The 27451-nt window shown below is 46.1% G+C and overlaps 1 non-coding gene across 1 annotated transcript; it reads right to left on the bottom strand.

Moving 5' to 3' along the window:
• Positions 1-15224: 15224 nt before the first annotated feature.
• On the bottom strand, positions 15225-15307 carry trnal-uaa (transfer RNA leucine (anticodon UAA)). The gene has a single exon. It is a non-coding gene; the product is annotated as a tRNA-Leu (tRNA).
• Between the last annotated feature and the right edge of the window lie 12144 nt (positions 15308-27451).

Genomic DNA, 27451 nt, shown 5'->3' with positions numbered 1-27451 from the left:
TCATCAACGATCCAGTCAGGCAGTACTCCTCTGTAAAGCGCCGTTCGTTCACATCGATTGGCTTTTTTTTGCCTTCATTCGTGCGAGTAGTAAAAGCAGACGCCCCTATTCTGCCGTGACCCGGATTCGAACCGGTGTTGTTGCGGCCACAACGCAAAGTACTGACCACTATACGATCACAGCGAGTTACCGAGACACATGCGGCAGGGCGGAAAGGGCTGTGCTCTCTTCGTGTGACATAATTCGGAAAAGTCCTGACGTTGCATTTCAACTGAGCCCCAGTATACATCGACCCTTCGACACTCTGAGTGACAACTCTCTTGCGTGTTAGTAGTATAAAGCGACACCTTTCGTCAAACTTTTGACAGGTACCACGCCCCCTTTTCCATCCAATGGTCGTCCGCGGTGTTTGGTTGTCCCGCCCCCCAGCCATCCAATGGCGTGTTGTTATTTGTGCATGTCCCGCCCCCTCAGGAGCCAATGGTGTGGTTCGGAACCCCCACCGGCCGGTCGCCCCGGCGCCTCGGGGTCCCAAAGCCCCCAGCCGGCGCATCCCTGGGTGTGTGCGAGTGTGTATTGGTTCGGAATGGGGAGCATGTCTGCCGCGGGATTGAGTGCGCTCTATTATAACCCTAGGAAATCGGGCAGTTACGGCGGCGCAGGGGGTCTGTTGCGGGCCGCGAGATCCCGGGGTGTGCGCGGCGCCAGCCGTGGCCGGGTGGTCGAGTGGCTGTCCGGCCAGGCTGCTTATACGCTGCACAAGCCGGCGCGCGTACGTTTTAAGACAAACAGGACGCTGGTGTCCGAAATGGACTGGCAGTGGCAGGCCGACTTGGTTGACATGAGAGAACACCACGCGTTCAACGACGGTTTCTGTTACATCTTAATGTGTATAGACATGCTGTCTAAATACGCTTGGGCCGTGCCGCTGAAAACCAAGACTGGTGGGGCCGTGACAGGCGCTTTCCGAAATATACTGCAAGAGGGGCGTGCTCCTAAAAAGCTACAAACGGACGAGGGTAAAGAATTTCTTAACAGGACCTTCCAAAATTTTCTCAAACGTGAGAATATTGAACATTTCAATACGGCCAGCGATGTGAAGGCTAGTGTGGTCGAGAGGTTTAACAGAACTATTAAAACAAAAATGTGGAGGTACCCGACACACAAAAACACCTTTCGTTATATCGACGTCCTTTCAGATCTTATTTACGCTTATAACCATAGTTACCACACGACTATTAAACGAACCCCGGCTTCTGTTACGCCCAACAACTCCCTTGAGGTGTGGAGAACGGTCTATGACGCGCACTTTAAGAGAAAACCGTCAAAGTTTTCATTTAATGTGGGTGATCGCGTGCGGGTGTCCAAAATAAAGGGAGTGTTTGAGAAGGGATATGAACAGACCTTCACAGATGAAATTTTCATTGTCAAAGAGCGGTCCGCGGCTCTGAGACCCTATTACAAACTGCAGGACTACGCAGGCGACGATATTAAGGGTTCCTTCTATGCCGAAGAGCTACAGAAGATAAACCCGGATGTTGAGAACGTCTACCGCATCCAAACGATTTAAGCAACCAGGGGTCGTGGCAAAAACAAACAGCTTTTGGTAAAGTGGCGTGGCTGGAGCGATAAATTCAATAGTTGGGTGAAGGCTTCTGAGGTCCGAGACATATAGAGGTGGTGAAAAATGAACCCCAATGGTTTCTATGTGACGCTGGCCAGTAATTCATCCTCAAAGATGTTTCCAAAGAACACTAACGCCTGCTTCACAGAGCATCTGGCAAAGGCGATTGACCTGGACGGGGGCTGGGAAGTGGGCCTGGTCGAACTACACTATCCGAATACACTAAACACTTTTGATGAAGACAAAGTTTTTCTGTTCATCAGCGAGGAGCTCAAGACTATCTGGACCTGTACGTTACCGAGAGGGTACTACGGCAACATCGAGCAGCTCTTGCATGAAATGAAACGGGCTGCTGAAAAATCCAAGTTATCGGCTGTAAGTCTTAAATACAACCCCATTAGCCGGTCGGTAAGGATTGTTAGTGATAAACGGTTTGTTATGCAGCTGCGTAATCGCCTAGCGCGGATGTTGGGTTTCAATTCGGGTGTAGCGGGTGTAAAATCACCGCACCCCGTCGATTTGACTGGCGGATTTAACACCATGTATATATACACCGATATCATAGAACACCAGTTAGTAGGCGACGTCTACGCACCGCTTTTGCGTTGTGTGCCCTTCAGAGGCGTGGATGGTGAATTCGTCACAGTATTGTACGACAAACCCCATTACGTGCCGGTGAGCATCGACCATTTTAACAACATCACTATTGAAATAAAGACGGATCAAAACGAACACGTGTCATTTGCATTTGGAAAGGTCATCGTCAAGCTGCATTTCAGACCTGTGAAAGCGTCAAACATCTAAAAGGATGACGGTCATCAAGAGCTAGGGGATCCTTCTCTGTATACGCACTACTACAAACAACAGGCTGGTTATGGATTACCAGGATTTTCAGGGCTACCGGTTCAGTACGGCGCTGGTATCGGGGGTATTTTCAGAGCGCTATTTAGAAAAGCCGTGCCTTTTCTGAAACGCGGGTTTGAAATAGCTAAGCCGCACATGGCATCGGCAGCTAAAAACATCGCCAAAGACGTGGTCGGCAACGTTACAAGCGCGGTCATGTCTAAGGTGGCTGCACATCAGCAGGAAGGTTCGGGTCTAGCATACATCCGCAGGGGTGTCAGTAGAAAAAGACAGACGTCATCATCCCACCGTCGGGGGCCGCCGAAACCTGATAAAAGAACGGCTAAGCGCAGACAGGCAACTCATAGAAGCTTCAGGTCGACCAAGAAGAGCGTGACACACCGCAATCAACGCGACACGAAACAAGACTTATTTTAAACATGGCTTTTGTTCACGGCGGGTCTGCAGAATGCGCCAAGTCAGAGCTGGACATATTTCAATTAGCACCTACCCAAACAAGCGTCGAGAAAAGCTTTTACATAGAAGTTCCACCCCTCACGGCCCTTACGGAAAACGCACCTCTGGAGTTCTACGTCGCAGGCAACGGTGAAGATTATTTAGATTTAAACAACACGCTGCTCTATTTGACCTGTAAAATAACGGAAGCAGACGGTCGGGACATTGATGCGGCAGCCCGTGTGAGCCTGGTGAACTACCCCATCGCTGCCATCTTCAGCCAGGTTGACATCACCGTAGGAGACCGATTGATCAGCCAGAGCAACAACTGCTATCCTTACAGAGCCTTTATAGAGTCGGTCCTGAACTACAGTGAAGAGACGCTGAAGACGCAGTATTCAACAGGTCTCTTTTACAAAGACACAGCCGGGGAACACGAGTCCACAATTTTGGATGGTCCCAATCAGGGGTTCCGAAAAAGAGCATCATACACGGCGCAAAGCCGAAAACTGGAGCTCCTGGGTCACATTCACGCTGACCTGTTTTTTCAGGACAAACTACTTCTGAATGGAGTAGACCTGAAAATAAAACTCACGCGAAACAGAGATGCTTTCTGCTTAATGAACAACGCCGGAGAACACAAACTGAGCGTACTCTCTGCATCTTTGTTTGTGAAAAGAGTCAGAGTGTCACCCGGGGTCAGACTGGGACACGCCGAAGCACTCCTGACGGCCAACGCTAAATACCCCATAGACCGCGTACAGATGAAAGTCTTCAGCCTGCCAGCAGGGAGCCGTGTGTGTAACCAAGAAAACCTCTTTCTCGGGCAGTTACCCAAAGTGGTCATTTTGGGGTTTGTGGACAACGCGGCATTCAGCGGCAGTTTTACCCAAAACCCCTTCAATTTTAAACACTACAACGTTAACTTTCTGGCTCTCTACGCGGACGGGGAACAAATCCCCACTAAACCGCTTCAACCAGACTTCCAGAATGGACATTGCGTCCGTGAATATTTTAATCTGGTGGAAACAGCCGGGAAGCGTCTGAAAGACAAACCAGTTCTGGTGGACCGCGAGGAGTACGCGCGCGGTTACACATTGTTCGCTTTCAACCTCAGCCCCGACGACGAGTGCACAGGACATTATTCACTTATCAAAACGGGTAATCTGAGAGCTGAAATACGCTTCGCGCTCCCGCTACCCACTACAGTTAACATGGTTGTGTACGCGCTGTTCGACAACGTGATAGAGCTGGATATGAGACGTCAAGTCATTTACGACTTCAGCTAAAAAGCACTTGGAGACCACACAACCTGCACATAAAGATGAACACCAAACAGCTGGAAGACATTCTAACCCGAGACCGCTATACCCGAGACAGTTTTCTAGGCGTGTTCCCCAGTGATGCCCTACCGAGCGAGAGACTGGCGCGGCGCCCTCTGAGTTTAATAGTTAATACTCACCCACACGACCGCCCCGGTGAACACTGGCTGGCTATTTACTTACCCGACGACGAGGGCGCAGAATTTTTCGACTCCTACGGATTTTCACCCCAAGCCTTTTCTTTCCCAAGAACATTAATGATTTCTTAAACAGAAATGCTAACTCCATATTTTACAATAACAGATAATTGCAAGATTCTTTTGCAGTGACCTGCGGTCTACACTGCGTCTTTTTTCTATACCATAGATGTAAAGGTTTATCTTTTAGAAACATTTTAGAACTTTATTCTACGGATGCAATCCAGAATGACCGCATGGTGGAAATGTTTCTGAAAAACCGACGTCGTGTCGTGAGACGGAGACCCCTGTACCCTTTCAAGCCCTTTGAAAATACGAATGTTCAATTATGCGGGTGTTTACGACAATTTAAAACATGTCATAAATGTTAATCGGTCGTCTAAAATAAAAATGAAATCGAACCATTTCGACGTCTGTGTGGTTATTATTTAAAAAGAACACAAAACATGGATGAAAATCAACACAATATTTTTATTATACATTCGCTGTTACAGCGCTCAAGCTTTTTTTAATACATGTTACAGACAAACCATTTTTAAACATATTGCGCACGCTTTTTAATATACATTTCAAGTCATTTAACACAAACACACAGACCCAGAGAAAAAAATGTTACAAAGACAGCCATGTGGGTCTAGGTATTAATGATCGTCTCCTTTCAGCGGTTATCTTAGAGACCGGGTCGACCGTCGACAACTCTACCGGTTGTTTTAAAGTTTTGGCCGACGCGGCACACCCCGGCGGGGCAGCCTTGAATTTTTCAAGTAGCTCTCGGTTACCAGCGTTGGCTAGCAAGGTGCCCGGCACGTTGATTTCAGCCATAGCCTCCATGAACACATCCCAACCTTTTGGCTTCTTACCGCCAGCAACTGCTTGCTGCTGCGTGAGAGCCCTGACAAGATCAATCATGTGAGAGCCCTCAACGGGTGCCCCCTTGTACACAAATTCCCCCTTTTCATTCCAGGCTATTAGTGGTTCATTGCGGGCCATGGTCTTTAACAATATCTCGGCATTTCTCCGGAACCTCTGAGACACGCTGTCCAAAATATACTCAAAGTCAGCCTCGCTCGATGACGGCGGTTGCGCGAACGTACGTGATAGTTCGGTGGGTGCATTTTCCGGTAGTACAACGGTTAATGTCCCCTTTTCGGAAGTCTCCTGGCGTACTAATGTCAAATACCGTTGCAACACCTGGATGTACAATTTCACTTTTTCATATTCGGCCAGATGCGAGTTCTGCAGAATGTCACGCATTTCATCATCCAGGCGACGGGCGGTTATTTTTCTTACATCGCTTTCGAACCCAGACCGCTCTCGGAGTCGATCGAGCTGTTTCTGAGGTACCAGGTACTCAGCGTGCTCCATTATCGACGTTGTAGAAGCCCCGTAATCAGTGGTACTGCAATACTCAACAGGGCCCCGATAAAACCACCGGACTGGTTCACCAAGAGTCTCTTTCTTTTAAGAGAAAGACCCTTTCGACTCAAAGTCTTTATAAGCTTACGCTTTCTCTTCAGGGTCCCAAACTGCTTAGCAGATAACGGTATGTTCCCTTTCAAGGTATTCAAGGCGATTTCAGCTATGGCCTGTACAAGATCATTTGTAGCCCCGCAGAGAATAGCTTTCCGCTGTTTGGGGGTGGCTTTTACCAGAAAATTTAAGAGAGTCAGGTTTCTCCGAACGCGTGAAGACATGACGACGCCCCGAACGTGTTTTTTCGACTGAGTCGGTGGTTGTGAGATCACCGACTTTTAGATTTTTTAAACACATAAGCCGTGGCTACATCTGGGGGGAAAAGACCTGTTCGCAAGCGATAGTCATCTGGGGTGTCGGCATTTAAATCCACCAACAAGTAACCGAAAGGTTTTTTAGTAGCGTCATCGAACGCTTCCAAAAAAAATTTGGCTTTACCGGGGTACATCTGCCGGGACAGGGTTGTAATCTGTAGTTTATCTCTAGGGTTTTTAAACAGCACCATGTACTTTGTATTTAACGCGATGGTTCTACTTTTCCGGCCTTGACAAAACACATTTTGGACGATATACATGATGCTGAGGTTTCGGTGGTGTACGTATTTGGTAAAAGCTTTTTCTATCTCATTATTTTCACACGCAGACTCCATCAAATCATCCACTATAATCAAATTTACTCTACCCGGCGGCAGTAGCTGGTCGTCGGAAAACGACGTCGGTAGTCCTTCTATAAACTGAATGTATGGAAATTTCACAAGCAACTCGTCGTATAGAGGTTGCCAGCAGCTGTAACACCAGACTATGTTTTCGGGTTTACGAGTCATAACGGTATCACCGCTCTCCAAGAGCTGTTTTATAAAATAACTTTTACCTCAATTCGAGGGTCCGGACAAAATGCATGAAAAAGGGTGTTTTAACCTGACATCCATTGTGTTAATATCCGTAGGGCAACGATGTCAAATTTTCTTGCAGCACCCGCTTGTCGTACACCACCTTCTGGGTTTTCTTTAAGGTCCGGGTCTCAATGCACCAATCCTTTTTAACACGCACGATCATCGGCTGTTGAATAGAAATGTGTTTAAATTCCCGGCACTCTGCATAAGGGTTAACGCCATAGTCAAAAACCAAGTCCCGCAGACTCTCAAAGTTAACTTTTTCACAATTGTTCACATTGAGCGTAATGCCTTTCACCTTTAAACAGGCTTTCCCTCCAGACAGTTTGTACCCGTACGACTTGGGTCCTGTTGACACAAACTCGGTGATGTGTTGACCAGCATCGATTTCGCTGGTCAACACACCCAAGTAGTCGCCCAGTTCCGGATTCCACTCACCCTCCCGGCTCACAAAGATAACGGAATCTGTGTCATGGTAGAGACAACGGCCTTGCAAAGCATTTAGCAGATTGTATAACTCCAAGCGGGCATAGGCGGTTGTAAAGCTAGCGATGAAAATGTTAGTGTTTGAATGGCCCGTATAGTGGTGTTTAGTGTGTTTCCACGTAACACAGGCTGTGTTTTCATCGATAAACTCGCAGGCTGACACCTCATGATATGGCGTAAATAAGTACCTGAACAATTCATCGGGGTTTCTCACAATGGTGGTCTGTGGTAAATTGTCTCTTTGTCCATACTTGCCCCACAAACTGTTCAAGGCAATTTTTGAAAGCTGTCTTTTGGCCGGATTCTTTTTAATGTTGCCAGGGTCCAGCCGGACACCCTCTTTTTCATAATATTCGCGGATATATCTCTGTTGTTTCTCGACATCTGTACACCACTCTGGAAACCCCGAAGCTTCCTGTTTCCCTTTCAGATGCAGTTTGATGTAGTCGGTAAAAAGATCGTGTGAGGACTTTTCGAAATGCCAAATTTTGTAATTTTTACCCACTCTATACCCCAGATCTAAGGCCATATGTAATTCCGGGGTGCACCAGACACCAGTCAAGGCACGATCTTCATCACTGTGCTCGCAGGGAGTGGTCTGTTTTGTTTCAGCACATGTACGACACAGTGTGAGAAACAGTTTTTTGTCAATTTTGGTTGGAAGAACTGGAAAGTACAAACGTCTGGGTGGGTAAACTTTCACCTTCGCTAAACCGAAATACCGTTTTAAATCTCCAAAGTTGTTATAAATTATTCAGGGGTGCCCCATTGGGTTTTTGTTAGTTTTGTTCACAAATGGGTACAGACTGGTGAAATCAGAGTAATGAATTTTTTCACCGGGTTGTGCGATGTAATGCAAACAAATAGCATTTGTTCTCCCCCCAAAAAGCGAATCGCTCGGTTGCAGAGGCTCTGGTAAGTCTCCATTTTCAACAAGCATGTCTCTGAACTCGTGTTCCCACAAAACACGCATGTTAAAACCTCTCATTTTGAGAAAATTAATTTTCACCACCATCTTTCTGTACAACCAACTAAAAGTAGTGTTTGTCAGTGGATTAAAACCATTTTCACAATAACAAACGCTACAACCGTGAAAAAGCAACCGTTGAACTCAAAGGCTATCTGCACTCCGTCAATTACAGCATAACCATCCAGAAAATATGGGCCAACCTTGAACTCACCAGCCGTGGTTAAGGCGTGTTGGATTTTAACGGGCTCTGTGTGTTCGATATACATAAGCCACTGAATGCTGGGTGTAGAAATTGTTTTTGCTGGTGGTGGTAATTGTCATGGGGTAGCAACGCTATCGTCTCTTCCTGTAAAAACATAAGTCTGAACATGGCCATGCAGACACTAGCGATGGTCACAAACTGAAAGGGGTCGATGCACACAATGCAGGCTGCCCCTGAATCAGTCACGCGTGTCTGTCTGGTCATAGTCATGACCTTGCCTGGAACCTGACACAGCCTTCTCTTAGAACTGCCACATCGATCTGGCAGTAGCGTTTCAGCTCTCTCTGTAAGATAAACACACTTCCCTTGCATTCTTCATACCAAACCAAAAATTCGGCTTTCTCGCTCGGCAGCATGTAGTTAATGCCGTAAAGTTCTGGCGGCGGCATCAGGCCGACATAATTTTGGTTCATCAAGTATGGAAAATGACCCTTACACCCGGGGAACCCCATGGCGGCCGGCAGTTTGCTTAATTTCATAGGCAAAAAGTTTAAAGAATCGATAAATCTGATGTTCAGAGCTTTTACGGTCATACACATTATCTTTCCACCCTGATTAATTAGTTCAACGTCCATCTTTTCAGCTAACAACTGTCTGATCACTAGGTAATTGTCATATCCCTTGCCATTGTGCGATATTAACGTATGGTTTTTGAAACGTCTATCGATGAATTTACACAAAAAATCCTTTAGACAAGTTTCACTATAAAATTCCCAGCTTTGTTTATTGTTAATATGAAGGGCGTGGACGTAATTTGGTATGTGTGTCCCTGTTTCTTGCATGCATTCAAAGTCGAAAAAAATGTACTTGTTTGAAATTTTGGGGTTGTCCAAAGGCAGTATGTAGCACAAATGTGTGTCAGGGGTGTCGATCACGTTGTTACAACGCGAGCACAGTTTCTCTTTACATTTGTGACTTGCGAGGTTACTCACACTGTTCTTGGTGAAAATGTGCTGCGGTGTCTGTGTTTGATTCAGACCGCTAAGAATATTATCAAGCAAAATGTTTTTTATTAACGCTATAAGAAAATGTATCTGTTCTTTATAGCGACGTGTTCACAAACCAAGCTTAACCTTTTGAGGTTTTATTTTTTCGCGATGCGATGTTAAGAACATTTTTCCGTGAAATACATGTGGTGCTTGTAAATTAGAAAAACATGAATATAAAATGTAAACTTTCCCTGGGGTCAATTTTAGCCCCCCTCCCCCACTCTGCATTCCAAAGCCTTTAACTAAACGCCACACCGCTCGTCTCCAAAACAACTCAAATTATCTCTAATGCGTGATTTTAAAACTTTAAGACCAATCCGTTTAAGTATAAAGAACAACACCCCATCATTTGTTGCCTGTTAATACCTTAAAGATTTTTATGCTTGCGATGTGTGGAAATTTATCTCAAACTTTCGAAAAAGCTGTTGCGAATGTTTTATTAAAAATCTTATTACATTATTTTAAAAACTTTAAGACCAACCCCGCGTGTTTAAAATTTCTTTTCTGGGCAAACACATCATTTGTTTGCGTTGTGTGTTAATACTTTTAAAGTTTAAAACTTATAAACTGATATGTGAATACTTTTCGCTCTCGATAAAACAATGGGGGGGGGGGGGTCTTTTTAAAGCATCACAACCAATTGAAAAATGTCTTGTGTTATGTAGGCTTGGTAACACCATTAGCGCATATTCTCAAACGCGCCGGCCTGACAGGGTCGCAGCGCGTCCCTGGAGCTGTCAGACACCACCCCTTGTTGGGAACTGCGAAGATGGCTTCTTTGTGTGGAGAAACATCGGGGTCCGCTACTCTACAAAGTGAAGAGGTAGGTGGCTAAAATATTTTTTCTGATCGTGGAATTGTTGTATCGGTGCTTAGCGTATGTCATTTTAATACTTGGTCTTCTTTTTAGCAAAACCAGACCCCACCCTCTGCACCCTGTGACAACGGCGGGGATGTGAGTTCAGCTGGGGTACCAGAAGAAGTGCTGGGTGCTAGCGATGATACCACGCTACAAATGGTAAATATTAATGAAAAACCTTAGCTCAAAAGTGCGTTAAATGCTCGATATTTTAGGTACAAAGCATGTCTATTTTGTTAAGCCTTCCTTTTCTTTTTCCTTTAATAGAATAAAGAGGATGTGGACGGGTCAATCTTCAGCCTACTGGCACAACTGAATGTTTCGTGTCTATGTGTTTGGCCAAATGTTAATAAAGCTGATGCCCATGTCCCTAATGAGCCCGATGTTATGCCCCAGATTGTGAAAGCAGTAGTTTATTGCATCTTCAAACACTGTTTAAAGGGGGTCCTGGTTGATGACTGCTCGGCCTGTTTGATTGACCATCCCGGGCAGCAAGGTCACACATGCCTGTCTGTCGGCTACACAGATGGGTTTGAAGATGTGACGTTTGCTGCTTTAGAAATTTATAAGTCTCTCAGTTTAGCCTGAAATTTATCGGCTGTTCTGTACACTGCCAGGTGTCTGGGTTCGTACACCATTACAAATGACACTGAGCGGGGCATAAAACAGTTGCTGAAAAATATAATTGAGGACCGCTCCCCATTCGAGCATGTACACACCATACTTAAACAGCTGGATGAAAAATTAGTAGACGTGACTTTTGATGCGTTGCAAAAGAAACACTATTCTTATTTTTACAGACGCAAAAAAAAAGATCTATGTAAAATGTGAATACAGATTTCACTCTGTTTTACAGACCCGGGTGTGCCATCGTCCGAAGAATGAAGTATTTCTAATGTATACGTCTGAATTCTTACTAAGAGTGCTTTACACACTTCTCTCTACAAAGCTTGATATGCAAAACAAAGAGTCGAATGCTAATGTCCTTAAATTTGTTGAAGAGATAGATGTGTATGTCAAGAACTTGAGTGAAATTATTGCAGATCTGATGTTTTCAGATCAGAAATGGAAGCCTGGGGTGTTCTACAGTGTGTATTCCAAAATACAGCGTGTTTTGCACAGAACCTGTGGTAACACCATCCCGCTGTCTACGCAGGCAAACTTTTTTGCTCTGCTAGATTGGATCGCCCAGTGTGGTTAGCATGGCTTTAGACATGGGGAGCGGAAGGGGGTTATGAATGCTTTTTCAGATGCCTCAAAGTTTCTCAGCAATGTTGGGGTGGTGGTTACGTGTACCGAACTAATTTTCCGCACCAACACTTAATTGTTGAATGCAAACAGGGGCCGGTAACGCGTGTGTGCTACGTTGTTTCAGTGTTTGAAGCACGCACTGTTGAAATAAAGCGGTTCACATTTCACATACTTGCAAACTGGAGTCTGTAACTTGTGTGAAAAGTGCTGCTGCGCTGTTTCTGTGTTTGAAAACCCCCCGTTGAAATAAAGCAGTTCACATTTCACATGGTGTTTGTCCTGTGCGTTCTTTCCGTGAGACTTTACGCAGTGTGTGTGTGTGTGTGTGTGTGTGTGTGTGTGTGTGTGTGTGTGTGTGTGTGTGTTTACACCCCTGATGCTTTTGAGACACAGCTTATGCAGCGTATAAGCAGCCTGGCCAGACAACCACTCGGCCACCCGGCCGCGGCTGGCGCTGCTCACACCCGGGGATCTCGCGGCCCTCACCAGACTCCCAGACACGAAAACTACCCGATTTCCTAGGGTTATAATAGAGCGCACTCAACCCCGCGGCAGACATGGTCCCCTTCCAAACCAATACACACTTTCACACACAAGCGAGGGATGCGCCGCCTTGGGGCTTTGGGACCCTAAGGCTCCGGACCGACCGGCCAGGGGGAGGCGGGAGTTCCGACCCTTAACGACACACCATTGGCTCCTGAGGGGGCGGGACATGCACAAATAACAACACGCCATTGGCTGGCAAGGGGGCGGGACAGCCAAACACCGCTGACGCCCATTGGCTGGAAAAGGGGGGCGTGGTACCTGTCAAAAGTTTGACGAAAGGTGTCGCTTTATACTACTCGTAACAATGCTTGTCAAATTCTCAAACAAATCTGCGTTGTATTTCGAATCTCTTTTAGCAGAGGACGCAATAGGAGTATAAATGATATCTCCCGCCAGCCATTCAAAGATACTTTTCCATGGGTAAATATGGATTTCTGGGGAGTTGCGGTGTTGATCACTATTGGACTTCCCCGGTCTCAAGTGTTGTTGTTGGACACGGGCAAAAGACTCGCATTTTCTGCAAATATAAAGAGGGTTAAGGTTTCAGCTTTAGCGGAGACAGTGTTTACATTGACAATAATAAGAAGATTGTCCCTGGGTGGGTTTGAACCACCAACCTTTCAGTTAACAACCAAACGTGCTCACCGATTGCGCCACAGAGACTGATGAGAGAGGCTTTTCTCCATTCGCACCTTTCTGGTCAAAAATTAAACATTGCTCTGATAGGCAAAAATTAAATTTCATTTTTCACAAGCTGTATGAATTTCTTGAAAAACAAGTTGTTGCAGAAAGGAAATGCATTCATGCATTAAACTAAATCAAGCCCTATGCGGTTGTCCAAGATGGTTGTTTCTGCACAGAAAGACAGGAAGAAAGGCACAGCTGGGATGTGGAGCCAGGATCCCCAGTTAACGAGACAGATACTTAAACCGATTCAGCTACAGTGCCGGCAGAATTCTCCTCTTTTACAGCCGCTTGGACACACCGCTCTGAGCCATTTGCATTCACTAAGCCCTGAGTCTGACGGCTGAGCAAGCTGTCTCCTTTACACGGAACAGGAGCCCTGACCGTAAAAGAAACGAAGAGAAATGGCTTTTATTGGGCACTTTTCATGTCCAATGCGCTTGACATCTCCCAAGGGCAACAGAGTTCATTTACGACACTTTTCCTTTCTTTCTTCTTTCTGTACTCTTTGATGAAACAAAATTCTTATAGGCTTCAGTTTGGAAAAGTACGCTCTTTAGAAGTTACCGAAACCGCTAATGGTTCCATAACACTTAATGAAAAAGCAACGTTCGGGTTTGAAAAAGAATATTACTTGCTATGAATACAAACACTGTTACAGGAGGCGTGTTAGGGATATTTTAGCTTAGATCATCAATTCATCTTACATTTCTTCTCCATCTATATCAACAGCGTAATCGCTACTGAGCGCTAAAGGCAGGTCCTGGCAATACAATCTTCTTTAGAAAACATTTTTAAAACTATTTCCACTACCATCCGTAAAGTAAAAGATTCCGATTGCACGCAACTAATAAATTATCTTTTCCAGGGACGTTGTAGCTAGATGCAAATTACAATTGAAAATATATCAGCTTTAACATTTTCTTTCAAATCCACAGGACGATCAGCATGAGCCATCAAAGAGCCTGTAACAGCAAAAAGGTTAAAAGTGCACAAGTGATCTGTCTTTGGTCAAAGGAATTGCTGGAGCAGTAGGACGCAGAGCAATATCTAGCAGCTGTAGATGATGTTCGGGGAAGAGATAATTCTGTTTTCAGCACAGGGAGTGAGAATGAGCTCAGTCCGGCTCCCAGCAGAATCCATTCTGGTTTGGTTACTGTCAGACTGTGTGTCTGAGGCTCTTTGGATCGCAACGTGAAAAAAAAAGAACAAAAAACATTTGCTCACATCTTGTGATTTCCACGAGAGGAAGAGAAGATATCACTTTAAAAAAAATCAGAACTGAAGATTTGGATCCGGGACCTCATACTTGTCAAATGATTAAAATAATAATTATGAAAATATCAGGTTGTGTTTCTGCAACATATCCTGCACAGTATGCCATTTTTTTCTAAAAATACAGTAGATTGTACTTAATAAAAATGTACAATTCACCACTGGTATAAACAGATGTGTGCTGTGTTTGCCTTTGTAAGCATTTGTTAAAAAAATAAGTTCACAATATGATAAAAAACACAAAAAGCACAAATGTAATAATATAATGATACAAAATCAATACTAAATCATAAAGCCAATTAAGTACCTATCCTTTGAAAACAGTGACATTTGTATCTACTTTTGAATTACAAATCAGACAGCGTAGTCCCTTAATTCAAAGATAAGATATTTGCCAAAACAAGACAACCAGATGTTAGCTGAATTCGGAACAAGAGCCTCTGCTTCATTGTTTATTGAGCTTTTGATCAACGTCTGAGTGAAAAAGATTTGCTATTTTAACTATTTGATTACAGTTCACAAAAGCACCTTTCTTCAAGCTGGAGTCGAAACAGCGACTTAAGGATTCCAAACTGTTTCTAATACAATCAGCCACGCTACCAACTGAGCTATCGAAGGGATTTAAAGTGCTCTTCTCTGGCACATATTGCCCAATGTAGTGAAATATTCCGGGTACTTAAATTCCAGTTCGACATCAAGTTTCCAACTCGTTTCCTTAGTCTTGTTTACCTTGAATTTAAGCCACAAACCAGGATTCTACTGTATAATCTTCCGGGGATGTTACAAAATGTTTGATGGGGCATCCATCATTATAGGTGGAAATCCACTCCTTTTTTTTTCTCGAGGCATCATATTAAACATTTCATTTGGATCGAGAAGAGGATCACCATGAGAGACAGAACAAACTGTTTGATTCCGTCTTTATTGGGAACTGAATCACAGCTAATGCATGTAAAGCCTTCAGTATGCGATAGTGAGAGCTCAGTTATGCCAGGGAGTGGGAGTGAAGAGAACTGAACTGAAATTTATTAAATTCATATTTAAATAGAGTGTAAATCATCAAAGTGTTCTGTCACTTAAAACTTATTACAACACTACCAGGAGTGGGGATTGAACCCACGTGGACATCTGTCCATTGGATCTTAAGTCCAACGCCTTAACCACTCGGCCATCCTGGTCTACAGCAATATGCTCTTCAGTTGTTTAACATTTAAATATGATTCAACAATTAAAAAAAATTAAACCACGAAACCTCTTAGAGTTGCGAGAATACTTCCTTTGTGTATAAAATACATTGTGAATGCTTTCTCAGCCTTTACTTTTTCGTTTTTATGACATTTTTTTGACCGAGCACGAATATTCTTTTGTCCATATCTTCCCAAAGGAAGCACAGAATGCCGTCAAACCAAATGCATTTTAAAGACCAAGACTTGTGGATATTTCCACAGCATCTACATCAAACTATCAGTGGGCTAATTATCTTTTTTTAAACCTCCGGTTTTTCATCGATGCATAATTACGCACTTACTGGAACCTGGAGGACCGCTGTGTACAGACGTTCACAACGCAAGAAATACTGTTCAATACGGCTTCGTGCGAATAAGCCGTATATGACCATAGGAAGCAGAACAGTGCAGTCTCCAATTACCCAGACTGTAAGCACAGGAATAAAGCTTTGTTTGATTTCTGAAACCCTTCCTTTACGCCCTGTTTTCATTCAGGTAAGGGTCAACTATATTGACAATACTACTGACAGCAGGAAGATTAAAATATTCTTTACTCAGCAGCTCATTAAAAACAGCTCCCATGATGTTCAAACCGATATTTTACACAGAACACTGACACAGCTTTGCGTTCTGAATCTCTTTTTCTCGTGCTTTTATTTAATATGGCACAATGCACTGGGATAGGGATATTCTGTTCACAAACCAATAGCATTTAAATCACAGCACCCACAATGCTGCAAGTAAGTGTTTTGCACACTAAGCAGGTCTTCTGACTTTTTCCAGCTTTGTTTTGGGTTGTGGAACCTTTATTTTTTATGATTTTCTGAAGATAACACTACAGGTATACACTGGAGTTAGGTGGGTCTTTTTCATGGCTCAATAGTAATTCAAATACAACAGCCACACTGCTGAAACCATATGTTTTACACACCAGACAGGGCCCCTAACCTCATACAACCTTGCTGTGGCTGTGGCCTCTTTCTTTATTTTTTTATGATTTTCTGAAAGTAACACTACAGGTAATACACTGGGACAGGTGGGTCTTCTTCATGGCTCAATAGTGTAGTGGTTTGATGGGTTTACTGAGACAATTATTAATTGTAACAGTAATCACGAGGTTGTTCGTTGTAGCTTTTAGAAAATAAATCGTCAGAACAACTAACAACGCACACACACGGGTTCAATACACGAGATACATTTATTAATATAAATTGTGCACCAAAGATATACTAGTCTGCCTGGATACGAGTGGCAGACCTTGCTGTGAGGGTTATCAATATACAAGGTATATAATCTCGAAGAGATGCAAACACAAAGAGATACACAACAGAGAATATATGTCAATATATATCGTTCGGTTACCAAATCGCTAACCAGTGTTATTACCCACTGTTACTCTAAACTCGGAAGTAAATACATTACTCATGAATTAAATTGATAACAACTTGTGTTGAGGTACAATTGAATTCTCGAGACGCAACGTAGAATATGGGGTTTACTTATCCACTGTGTATGGATTTGGAATCTCCTGGCACGAACACCAAACCAGCTGACAGGCTCTGTTGCAGCCTCTGTTGCAGCGGTTGGCCAATGGGCATTGTGTCGGCGTCCTCTAGCTACCGGCCAACCAGTCAAGGTGCAGCTCAGAGTAGGACGGGCGGAGAAATCTGACTGCGGCGCACAGGGCAGTCGTTGCTCCGAGGGGATCTACCAGGAGTCCGGCTGGCTAGTAGAAAGTCTCTATGCAAAGAGTGTGACCGTGAGTCCTCACAAGTCACTCTTTTGCCTGGGAAGAAGCTGGTTCGTTCCCGGTCCAGCGCTGCTTCTGAATAAGCTATTCAGGTTGTCGACGAGGGGTCCAACTGTAGGCTGCCGTTGATCAAGTGGAGCATTCACGTTGGTAGAATTCTGAGTACGTACGGGATCCTCGGCCTCGCGCTTAGAACAAAGTCCAAGTCCTTTTGCAGACAACAGCAGTTGTCACGTGATTGTCTCTGAGGATGCGCGAAAATGGCCAAGGAGAGCCCCGATCTGAGCTTGCGCTCCCTTTTTGACCAAGACCCAGATGTGTGCTGATTGGTTGAGAGTTTGGCGGGCATTGGAGACCCACGTGGTATTACCACGCCCTGCCAGTCCCTGATTGGTTGGTCAAGATGAGATATAAGTCACTTACTCTTGACACTTAGGAATGCAGTCCAGATGTCCATTCGGCACTCTCTAGACTGATAGGCACCAATGGATGACCATTGATCATGATAGCCAGGCTTAGCTAAGTGCATCCCCGTCTGGGAGCTTGTTCCTTATCAAAAGAAAACATCTTAAATCAGCCTGCATGAATACTTTCTCTGTGGCTGCACCACAGAGATGGAGGGTGAGATGGGGCCTCCTTTAGGACAGCATACCAACGCCTAATTCTGTCTTATTAACAAGCATTGCCACTACATATCCCCCCTTTTTGAAGGTCACGAGGTCCTGAGGCGTTGTTGCCTTCAAAACAAAAACAGAGTTAAGTGATGTCTGTTGTACCACGGTGGATTCTACCACCCAATATTCACATTACCTCTCGAGAATTTGTACAGGAAATAGTGTTGGAAAGAACATTGCGTATACCTGCTCTCAGTTATAAGGTACATAGAAATGAGGCATCGGGCATCATCAATAGCCCTAGACCTTAAACTTCCGGCAGTTCACTATCAGTATCGGATAGCTCTGCAGCAGGCAGACGTTTGGGAGTGGTTACCTGATTTCGGTGATACACCATTGCTCCCTTTGTCTCATTCAAACTACCCCGCAAGGCTTTGATACAAGAGAACAGCATCCAACACATTACCCCAGCCATGATCCAGCTACCCAGCAGCAGTGTCAAGATGACCACGTTTACTGTTCCCAGCGCCCCAGAGGATCCACAACGACCGTGCTTGGGACCTACCAGCGTAGTTTTTAAGTTTGTGTCGTTGAGAACAAATTCAAGTAACTGTACACCCTCAAGGCTTACTGTCTCTTGGATTCTCTCATCCAAGTCAACGCTGTGTCCTCTGAAAGCGTCCTCAATCTCGAGTTCCATTTCATACAGTTCTGACTCCAGGTGATATAGTGCTAAATCGTTGAGATGCACTATAGCTCCTTCAGAAACTTGTAGAAAAACTGTTTGGTTGGGTAGCTGCACTTCGGTAGCTATGTCATGTCTGTCATAGGTTCTTGTAACAGTTAACTGTGGTGTGCTGACCAGCCATATCTTTCCCACCTGCTCAACCTGGGGTTCATTAACCTCACTTTTGCTCGTCACTGTGGCTTTACACTTTTCAGTGGCAGCCCCCTTTCTGATACCACACAACCTCTGAGTTGTGTCCCTAAGGAATGGCTTACTTGGGCATACCCAGTGGATATCCTTGGTTGACATACACAGTTCCAGGTTTGGAACAAGGTACAAATTTGGATCATCCTCCTGGTAAGCTACGAGCGATGGGGTGGTCAACTTCACATGCATGTCCCCCCTCCAGAAGCCAACGTTCGATATAGACTTGAGTCTATAGATATCCTTGCTACTCACGATGGGAAGGTTCAACAGGAAACCTATTTCCTTGGCTTCGGGGTTGACATGTATGGGAATGGCACTGCCTAGACTGTATGCAAGATGTACTTGCACTGGCTGCACCATCTCAGAAGTGGTGATCCTCAGTACTTCTTCTACCAAGGACAGTGGAACCAAGTAGGTTGGAATCTGTCCCATGGCTAGGCTAGTTACCATGGCACTAAGCTCCCTAAGCAAATCCTGCATCAGCATTCTGACCTGTTGCACGTAAGCATAATCCCACTGTAACACGTCGACAATCCTGCCCACGGTGTGGAGGGTGTTATTTAACACTGCTGCATGAAGGTTTACTGCTAATATTGTGCCCTGTAAGGTTTTCCCTAGGCTTTCCAGCCGCTGCTTCTGTTGATACAGTCTTTCACTACCCTCTGGCATTTCTGACACCTGCCTTCTTGGGGCAGTCAGGGTGAGAGTGCCGGTAACAAACAAACCTATCAAAAAGAGCAAATGCACAACAGTGGCGGCAGCAATCAGTCCTCCCAAAAGTTTTTAAGGGTGGCTGATCCCAGTCATCTCCTTCTGAGTGACTGTCGCCTTTCTAAGCTGGCGCAGCGTGTACATGGTGTCTTTCTCAGTATGCCATGTGGCATCCTGGGCACCAACATCCTGGAAATCTGGGGAGATCTGACGCAGCTGCTGATGCTGCTCCTCCATTTCCAGGGCATCTGCTTTTTTGATTTGTTCATGCCTGTGCTCTAGGAACGTTGCAGGGGGCGGTGCAGCGGTGGAGCATGCCTGACCCTCGGCTGAGTGGTCATCTGGAGCACCTGAGTGATCTGGGATTGTTACCCCATTCTCACTGTTCAGGTCCACCCTGCACCCCTCCTGATTGAGGAATCCCTCTATCGGCATGTTTACAATCGTTCGCTGGGCGTGGGTGTAGGACACCTGCTCACTCCCCCCTTCCCTCGCTAGGGGTTCAGGGAGCTGCCCCAGCACTGGGATAGCTAGTTCACTGTCTTTGAACTCGCTATCACCCACCAGGCCCATGTCAGTGCAGGCGGGGATTCTGACACCCCTCTTTGCGATGTCCTGCGCTGGCAGGCGGGTGGCTTGAGCATCCAGCTCCAGTATGGCTGAACCACTGTTGGTGAGACTCAGACTGACAGACTGAGCTGGTGGCTGTAAGAAAACCGGCTCGGCTTTCATTCCCTGTCCCTTCTTGGGGACTGGATGTGTTGGAAACCCTGCCGTTGAGGCAGGAACAATCAGGTCGGTCTCTCTCACTACCTGGTAGTTGTGAGAAATAATGTTACCTGACTGCAGGTTCCCTGGATCACAGCAGAGGGAATCGGCATCCACAGCGGTAAGCTACAGCGCAGTAGTCCCAGTGTCCAGCTGGACCTCCTGTCTAACCTGTGAATGTTGCACCAGGGGCACCTGGCGGTGGCCCTGTGACAGCTGCTCAAGCAGATCCTCACTAATAGAGGACCTCTCAGGGCTAAGGGTGAGGGCTACATCACCAACCTGCTCTCTTGCCATCTGGATCCCTTCCACCCCTGCGGGGTGGTGGTCCTGACCCCTCTTGGGTGCCAGGGTGCACAGGGAAAGCTCCTTTTCATCACCAAGTGGGGAGATCCGCTCCTCTTTAGGGATGTGAATGGGGTTTGCTTTACCTGGTGGATCAGGCGGCTGCTCGGAGCACCGCTCCTGTGGCATGGAGGCTGTTGGGACCTTGGCCAGGGCACGACTTCCCTGTAGTTTTGGAAAGCAAGAAGAGACATTTATTTCTCGTCCAGAGGAACCAGGAGGAACCTCCAACTCAGCTATAGTGTTCAGTGGGCACTGTGTGATCACAGCATAACCACTGAACCCCCCTTTTTGCTGTGCGACAGGCTTAGGGTTTTTGACCTGAGCCCACAATTTTCCACGCTGGCAGTCCACCAGAGGCTCCAGCCTGTCAAGCAGGTCTTGGCCAATGAGTAGTGGCTCTGTTTTAAACCTAGAGTTATAAACAGGATGCACCACGTTCATTGGCCCGAACCTAAGTGCCACCCACACTCGGTGTGTGATCCTGGCATGATCCTGGGTATAGCTGGAAATATCTGTCTTACATGGTTCTACCTTAAGTCTGATGCCTTTTCCTTTTGCTACTCGTTTGAGCTCGCTGAGTAGATCGGCTGACATCAAACTAATTTCAGCCCCAGTGTCAATCAGTGCTTCTCTATCTAAGACGTTTTCAAGAGAAACCTTGATATAAATACGCCTTGCTTTGCCTTTCTGGCTGAGATTCCCTAAGAATTGTTGGAAGCCTGTCTTTTCTTTGACTTCAGGGGCGGGGTCAGCGCCCAACTCAGAGTCACAGCCTTCTTCCAGGCAGGAACCCTCCCACCCAATCAGATAGACTGAGGGAGGGGTTTGGGACGGATCCCCGCCTCCTCCAGTGAGAAGGGGCGTGGTCCCCCTCAGCTTATTCACGCTTCCAGCATTCGGTGCGGAAGGTTTACCCTGTCCTGATCTCTCAAGCAGGGTGTAACGAACAGTTCTTTCCGGACCCTATGCGGACGACACAGTCCGACGGAGTGGGGAAACACTAGGGAAACGTCATGCAGGAATACGGGGCTGAAGACAGGGGGGCGTGTCCAAGGTGCGCTGGTGCACGGGGAAGGTGTGGCCGAGGCGAACAATCCGAGAGAGTAGTCCTTTGGGAATATCCAAAACACAAGGGTAAGTCCAAAACCAGAAGATCCATCAGAAGAAGGAATTAAAAGCCACGAAGGCCGGGTCGGAACCGGCGGACGGGGAACAGGAACAGGAACGGGAACGGGAACGGAGGTTAAAACCTTAACGGGACCAGGCGCTTCCAGGTCCCGGACTCGCACGATATGGAAATCAGATGCAGAGACCGGATGAGCGTCAGCGCCTGGCTTTTAAGGTGGGCTGGGAATGGGAAACAGGTGCAGAGAATAAAGTCTTAAGTGAAAGGGCTGGAGCACCCTTAAGGAGGGGGGACTAATATCATGACACAGGGCTTGTTCAAGCCGGGCCAGGCGGGCTGCAGTCGACTCCCTTCGTCCAGCCTTATGATAGGCTCTGCCTGAGCCCTTGCCTTCCCCGTAGCGCTCACAGCGGCTCTGACGCTTAGTGCAGTCCTGCCTGCCTATTTTGCGCCGGGGCTTAGCGGGCTCAGGAACCTCAGCTCCCTCAAGCTGAGGCGAGTCGTCAACCCTGCTGGCTTTAGTGGTGAACACGGCCGTTTTAGCAGGTTTTCGCTCTGAGGAAGCAGAGACTTCAGCTCCCCAGGCTTTTTGAGTGTGTGCATCACAATCATTTTCCTGACTGAGGGATGCAGATTAGCAATGAATAAACCTTTGAAATTCACGTTCTCTTCGCAACCCTCTTCATTCCGCCCTGCAAAATAAGTGCGCCTAAGCCTCTCATAGTAGTCGCGAGGGGCTTCAGCTTTTTCGTGCTTAATATGGTGCGCAGCGGCCACGGCAGATATGGGATCGATAAAAGCCGAAAATTCTCCGATCATTGCCTGACACAGCTCCTCAAAGCTATTACAGACCTCCGGTCCTTGTCTAGACATCCACTCGTGGACCGCTCGGCTGGTAGTTTTCCTTACTAACATAGCCTTTTCCTGTTCGGACGCTTCGGGCATAAACTGCAAAGTATATCTCAGCTCATCGATGTAGGTTTCCACATTATTCCCTGACACTGACAGGTCGAACCTTTCTACATCTTTGGCTAACTGCCTCAGGGAGTGGAGGTTAATTTTTACGGTTTCTCCGCGGGCAGGAGGACGGCCGTGATCAGGAGCAGGGGGTCTATGCCTGAATTGAATCGCCCTTGCGTCACGCGCAGGACTTGGCGATCTCCCCCATGCTGATCCGACCACAGACCCTGGCCGGGAGAAACCTCCTCCCGGCGCGCTGGGTGAGCGCTCCGGGCTGCTAGGTGGGCTGGCATGCAAGTGGGATCTAGCCTGTTTTGCTTCCAGTACGGCAGCATCTAACTCCTTTTGCCTTTCCTGGCTGAGCTCATTTAAACTCTCAATTTCTTTTTCTTTCAAGGTCGCTTCCAGGTCTCTCCTAGCTACCTCAGCCGCAGTTTCTCTTGCAGACAGGTCATCTAATTTACCTAAAACTTCTGTCTTCACTGTCTGTCTTCACTTTCCTCATTTTTCACTCTCTTTTCTCTGATTATATCCAACAACTCAACTCGCTCCGCCTTATATCTTTCTAGCTTTCCCTGAAGCTTTTGAAACTTTGTCAGCTCGGACAAAGACAGTTCCAGCTGTTTAGCTAGATTTAAGGCGAAACTCGATAGGACCTGAACTGCATTCACAGACCCTCCTGTGTTAAGCTGGTTCGCTACCTTAGTTACTAGATTTACTTGCAGCTTCTCAATATCATCAAAGTTCAAATTTTCGATACCGCTCCAGCAAATAGGATTGTCGTCGCTAGAAATAGTATTTATAAGCGACTCCACTTCAGACATTTTAGCAGCCATTGTCATTACGTCAGAAAAACTTTAAGAGTATTACTTTTTTTCCTTTTTACCAAAATACAGTACGGAATCTAAACACCCGAGCAGATGGATTTCCAATCAGCACACGTTACACTAAATGCTAGAAAACAGGGGGATTTCTTTAGGCAGTTATCAGCACACCCGGTATTCACGTATAGAAGCCGTGGTGCTGTGCTGAACTTGAACTCACAGCAACATCAGTTATTCTGTGCGATTGATTCTCATTTCATTCTAAACTCGCCCGCACAGGGACGCCATTAAATGTAGTGGTTTGATGGGTTTACTGAGACAATTATTAATTGTAACAGTAATCACGAGGTTGTTCGTTGTAGCTTTTAGAAAATCAATTGTCAGAACAACTAACAACGCACACACACGGGTTCAATACACGAGATACATTTATTAATATAAATTGTGCACCAAAGATATACTAGTCTGCCTGGATACGAGCGGCAGACCTTACTGTGAGGGTTATCAATATACAAGGTATATAATCTCGAAGAGATGCAAACACAAAGAGATACACAACAGAGAATATATGTCAATATATATCGTTCGGTTATCAAATTGTTAATCAGTGTTATTACCCACTGTTACTCTAAACTCGGAAGTAAATACATTACTCATGAATTAAATTGATAACAACTTGTGTTGAGGTACAATTGAATTCTCGGGACTCTCCCGGCACGAACACCAAACCAGCTGACAGGCTCTGTTGCAGCCTCTGTTGCAGCGGTTGTCCAATGGGCATTGTGTCGGCGTTCTCTGGCTACCGGCCAACCAGTCAACGTGCAGCTCGGAGTAGGACGGGCGGAGGAATCTGACTGCGGCGCGCAGGGCAGTCGTTGCTCCGAGGGGATCTACCAGGAGTCCGGCTGGCTAGTAGAAAGTCTCTATGCACAGAGTGTGACCGCGAGTCCTCACAAGTCACTCTTTTGCCTGGGAAGAAGCTGGTTCGTTCCCGGTCCGGCGCTGCTTCTGAATAAGCTATTCAGGTTGTCGACGAGGGTCCAACTGTAGGCTGCCGTTGATCAAGCGGAGCATTCACGTTGGTAGAATTCTGAGTACGTACGGGATCTTCGGCCTCGCGCTTAGAACAAAGTCCAAGTCCTTTTGCAGACAACAGCAGTTGTCACGTGATTGTCTCTGAGGATGCGCGAAAATGGCCAAGGAGAGCCCCGATCTGAGCTTGCGCTCCCTTTTTGACCAAGACCCAGATGTGTGCTGACTGGTTGAGAGTTTGGCGGACATTGGAGACCCAAATGGTATTACCACGCCCTGCCAGTCCCTGATTGGTTGGTCAAGATGAGATATAAGTCACTTACTCTTGACACTTAGGAATGCAGTCCAGATGTCCATTCGGCACTCTCTAGACTGATAGGCACCAATGGATGACCATTGATCATGATAGCCATGCTTAGCTAAGTGCATCCCCGTCTGGGAGCTTGTTCCTTATCAAAAGAAAACATCTTAAATCAGCCTGCATGAATACTTTCTCTGTGGCTGCACCACAGAGATGGAGGGTGAGATGGGGCCTCCTTTAGGACAGCATACCAACGTTTAATTCTGTCTTATTAACAAGCATTGCCGCTACAATAGCAATTCAAATACAACAGCCACACTGCTGAAACCATATGTTTTACACACCAGACAGGCCCCCTAACCTCATACAACCTTGCTGTGGCTGTGACCCCTTTCTTTATTTTTTTATGATTTTCTGAAGGTAACACTACAGGTAATACATTGGGATAGGTGGGTCTTCTTCATGGCTCAATAGCAATTCAAATACAACAGCCACACTGCTAAAGCCATATGTTTTACACACCAGACAGGCCTCCTAACCTTATACAACCTTGCTGTGGATGCGGCCCCTTTATTTATTTTGTAATGATTTTTTCAATATGGCACCATTAGACAGCCGGTACATGGGGATAGGGGGGTGGTATTCACGAGTCAATAGCTCTTCAAGCACAACAGCCACAGTGCTGCAACCAGGTGTTTTACACATCAGACAGCTCCCCTAACCTTATACAACCTTGCTTTGAGTTGTGGAACATTTCTTTATTTTTAATGATTTTTTTACTGTAATCAAGTGTTGTGCTCATTAATAATAATAATAATTGCTTACACTTATATAGCGCTTTTCTGGACACTCCACTCAAAGCGCTTTACAGGTAATGGGGACTCCCCTCCACCACCACCAATGTGCAGCATCCACCTGGATGATGCGACGGCAGCCATAGTGCGCCAGAACACTCACCACTATCAGTGAGGAGTAGAGAAGAGAAATGTAGCCAATTCAAAGAGGGGGATTATTAGGAGGCCATGATTGATAAGGGCCAATGGGGAAATTTGGCCAGGACGCTGGGGTTACACATCTCCTCTTTTCAAGAAACGCCACGGGATTTGTAATGACCACAGAGAGTCAGGACCTCAGTTTTACATCTCATTCGAAGGAAGGCGCCTGTTTACAGTATAGTGTCCCCGTCACTATACTGGGGCATTAGGACCCACATGGACCGCAGGGTGAGCGCCCCCTGCTGGCCCCACTAGCACCTCTTCCCCCAGGAACCTTAGTTTTTCCCAGGAGGTCTACTATCCAGGTACTGACCAGGCTCACACCTGCTTAGCTTCAGTGGGTTGCCAGTTGTGAGTTGCAGGGTGATATGGCTGCTGGCCATAATCAGCAGCCTTCAGTACTGAAGCAGGTGTGAGCCTGGTCAGTACCTGGATGGGAGACCTCCTGGGAAAAACTAAGGTTGCTGCTGGAAGAGGTGCTAGTGGGGCCAGCACCACCATTAGGCAGGCCTCCTGACCTTTCAAAGTCATGCTTTGTTGTGTGAAACTTTAATTATCTTTTTAGGATTTTTTGAACATGGCAACTTCCACCGAGATGGGTGGAGGGTGTTGGGGTGCTCTTCAATAGCTTTTTCATCTATACACACAAACGGATGTAAACAAGACACACAGAACCTGTCACGCATTGGCTGACTGCTGAGGATAGGGATCCAATGCGGTGCCCTTGGTAGGGTTGGCGCGAGACGCAGACGTAGTCGGAGAAAACAGGCAGGGGTCCGAGTCCGGGAAGGAGTATGTCGAAGAAAACTCTTCACTCAGGCTGGGAGATTGTCAACAGAGATCTTTAATACAATCAGCTGAAGGGGAGCATATCACAGAGAAAGGGTTTCCCCTAGCACTCAAGACATGTTCATTGGACTGAAGTTATACTTTCCTTTTTTATACAGTAAAAGTAGGCAATACTTTAACATGTAATAGGTTTATTCCATGCTGAAAAAAAGAAGAAAGAGAACACAACGTTTCGGCCGTGGAGCCTTCTTCAGGTGTGAGAGAGACAGGGCAGTAGGCAAAGGTAAAGTAGCGGGAGAACAAAGGTTGGGAGGGAGGAGGAGTGAGAGGCGGGAGCAGGGGACAGAAAGAGAGGCCAATCAAGAGGTGTGAAGTCAGAATGGGTGCAGAGAGGTGTGAAATGAAACTTCCAATGAATGGAGAAAATTTAAAAGAACAGTAATCTGTCGTTAAGGGAAGGGAGAATGTGTGATCCTAACTGCAGAATAATTTTAGTTTCGGTGGTCTTTCTGATGTATGAGTTCGGAAAACCGTCTTTGAGAACACAGATGGAGAGATTAGTGTGGTCGTGGCCGTCAGAGGTGAAATGAGAAACAATGGGCTTGGAGAGATCTTTAATCTTCTTGCAACAGAGCTCGCTGTATCACCTGCAAGTACACAGCCACCACCACACTCATTCAAGGCCCCTCAGGACAATTCCGGATCACCCAGACAGCATCTTGTACCTCCAGCAACCTTATTTACTGTATCTCTTGCAGTAAATGCCCAGCCATCTACATTGGAGAAACAGGAAGGAGACTCGGAGACCGCTTCAGAGAACACGTCAGGGCTGTGAAGATTAAAGATCTCTCCAAGCCCATTGTTTCTCATTTCACCTCTGACGGCCACGACCACACTAATCTCTCCGTCTGTGTTCTCAAAGACGGTTTTCCGAACTCATACAT

Source organism: Lepisosteus platostomus, chromosome 5, assembly GCF_059453375.1.
Source record: "Lepisosteus platostomus isolate fLepPlt1 chromosome 5, fLepPlt1.hap1, whole genome shotgun sequence".
Taxonomy (NCBI): Eukaryota; Metazoa; Chordata; class Actinopteri; order Semionotiformes; family Lepisosteidae; genus Lepisosteus; species Lepisosteus platostomus.
This window is presented reverse-complemented; position numbering and strand designations above follow the sequence as displayed.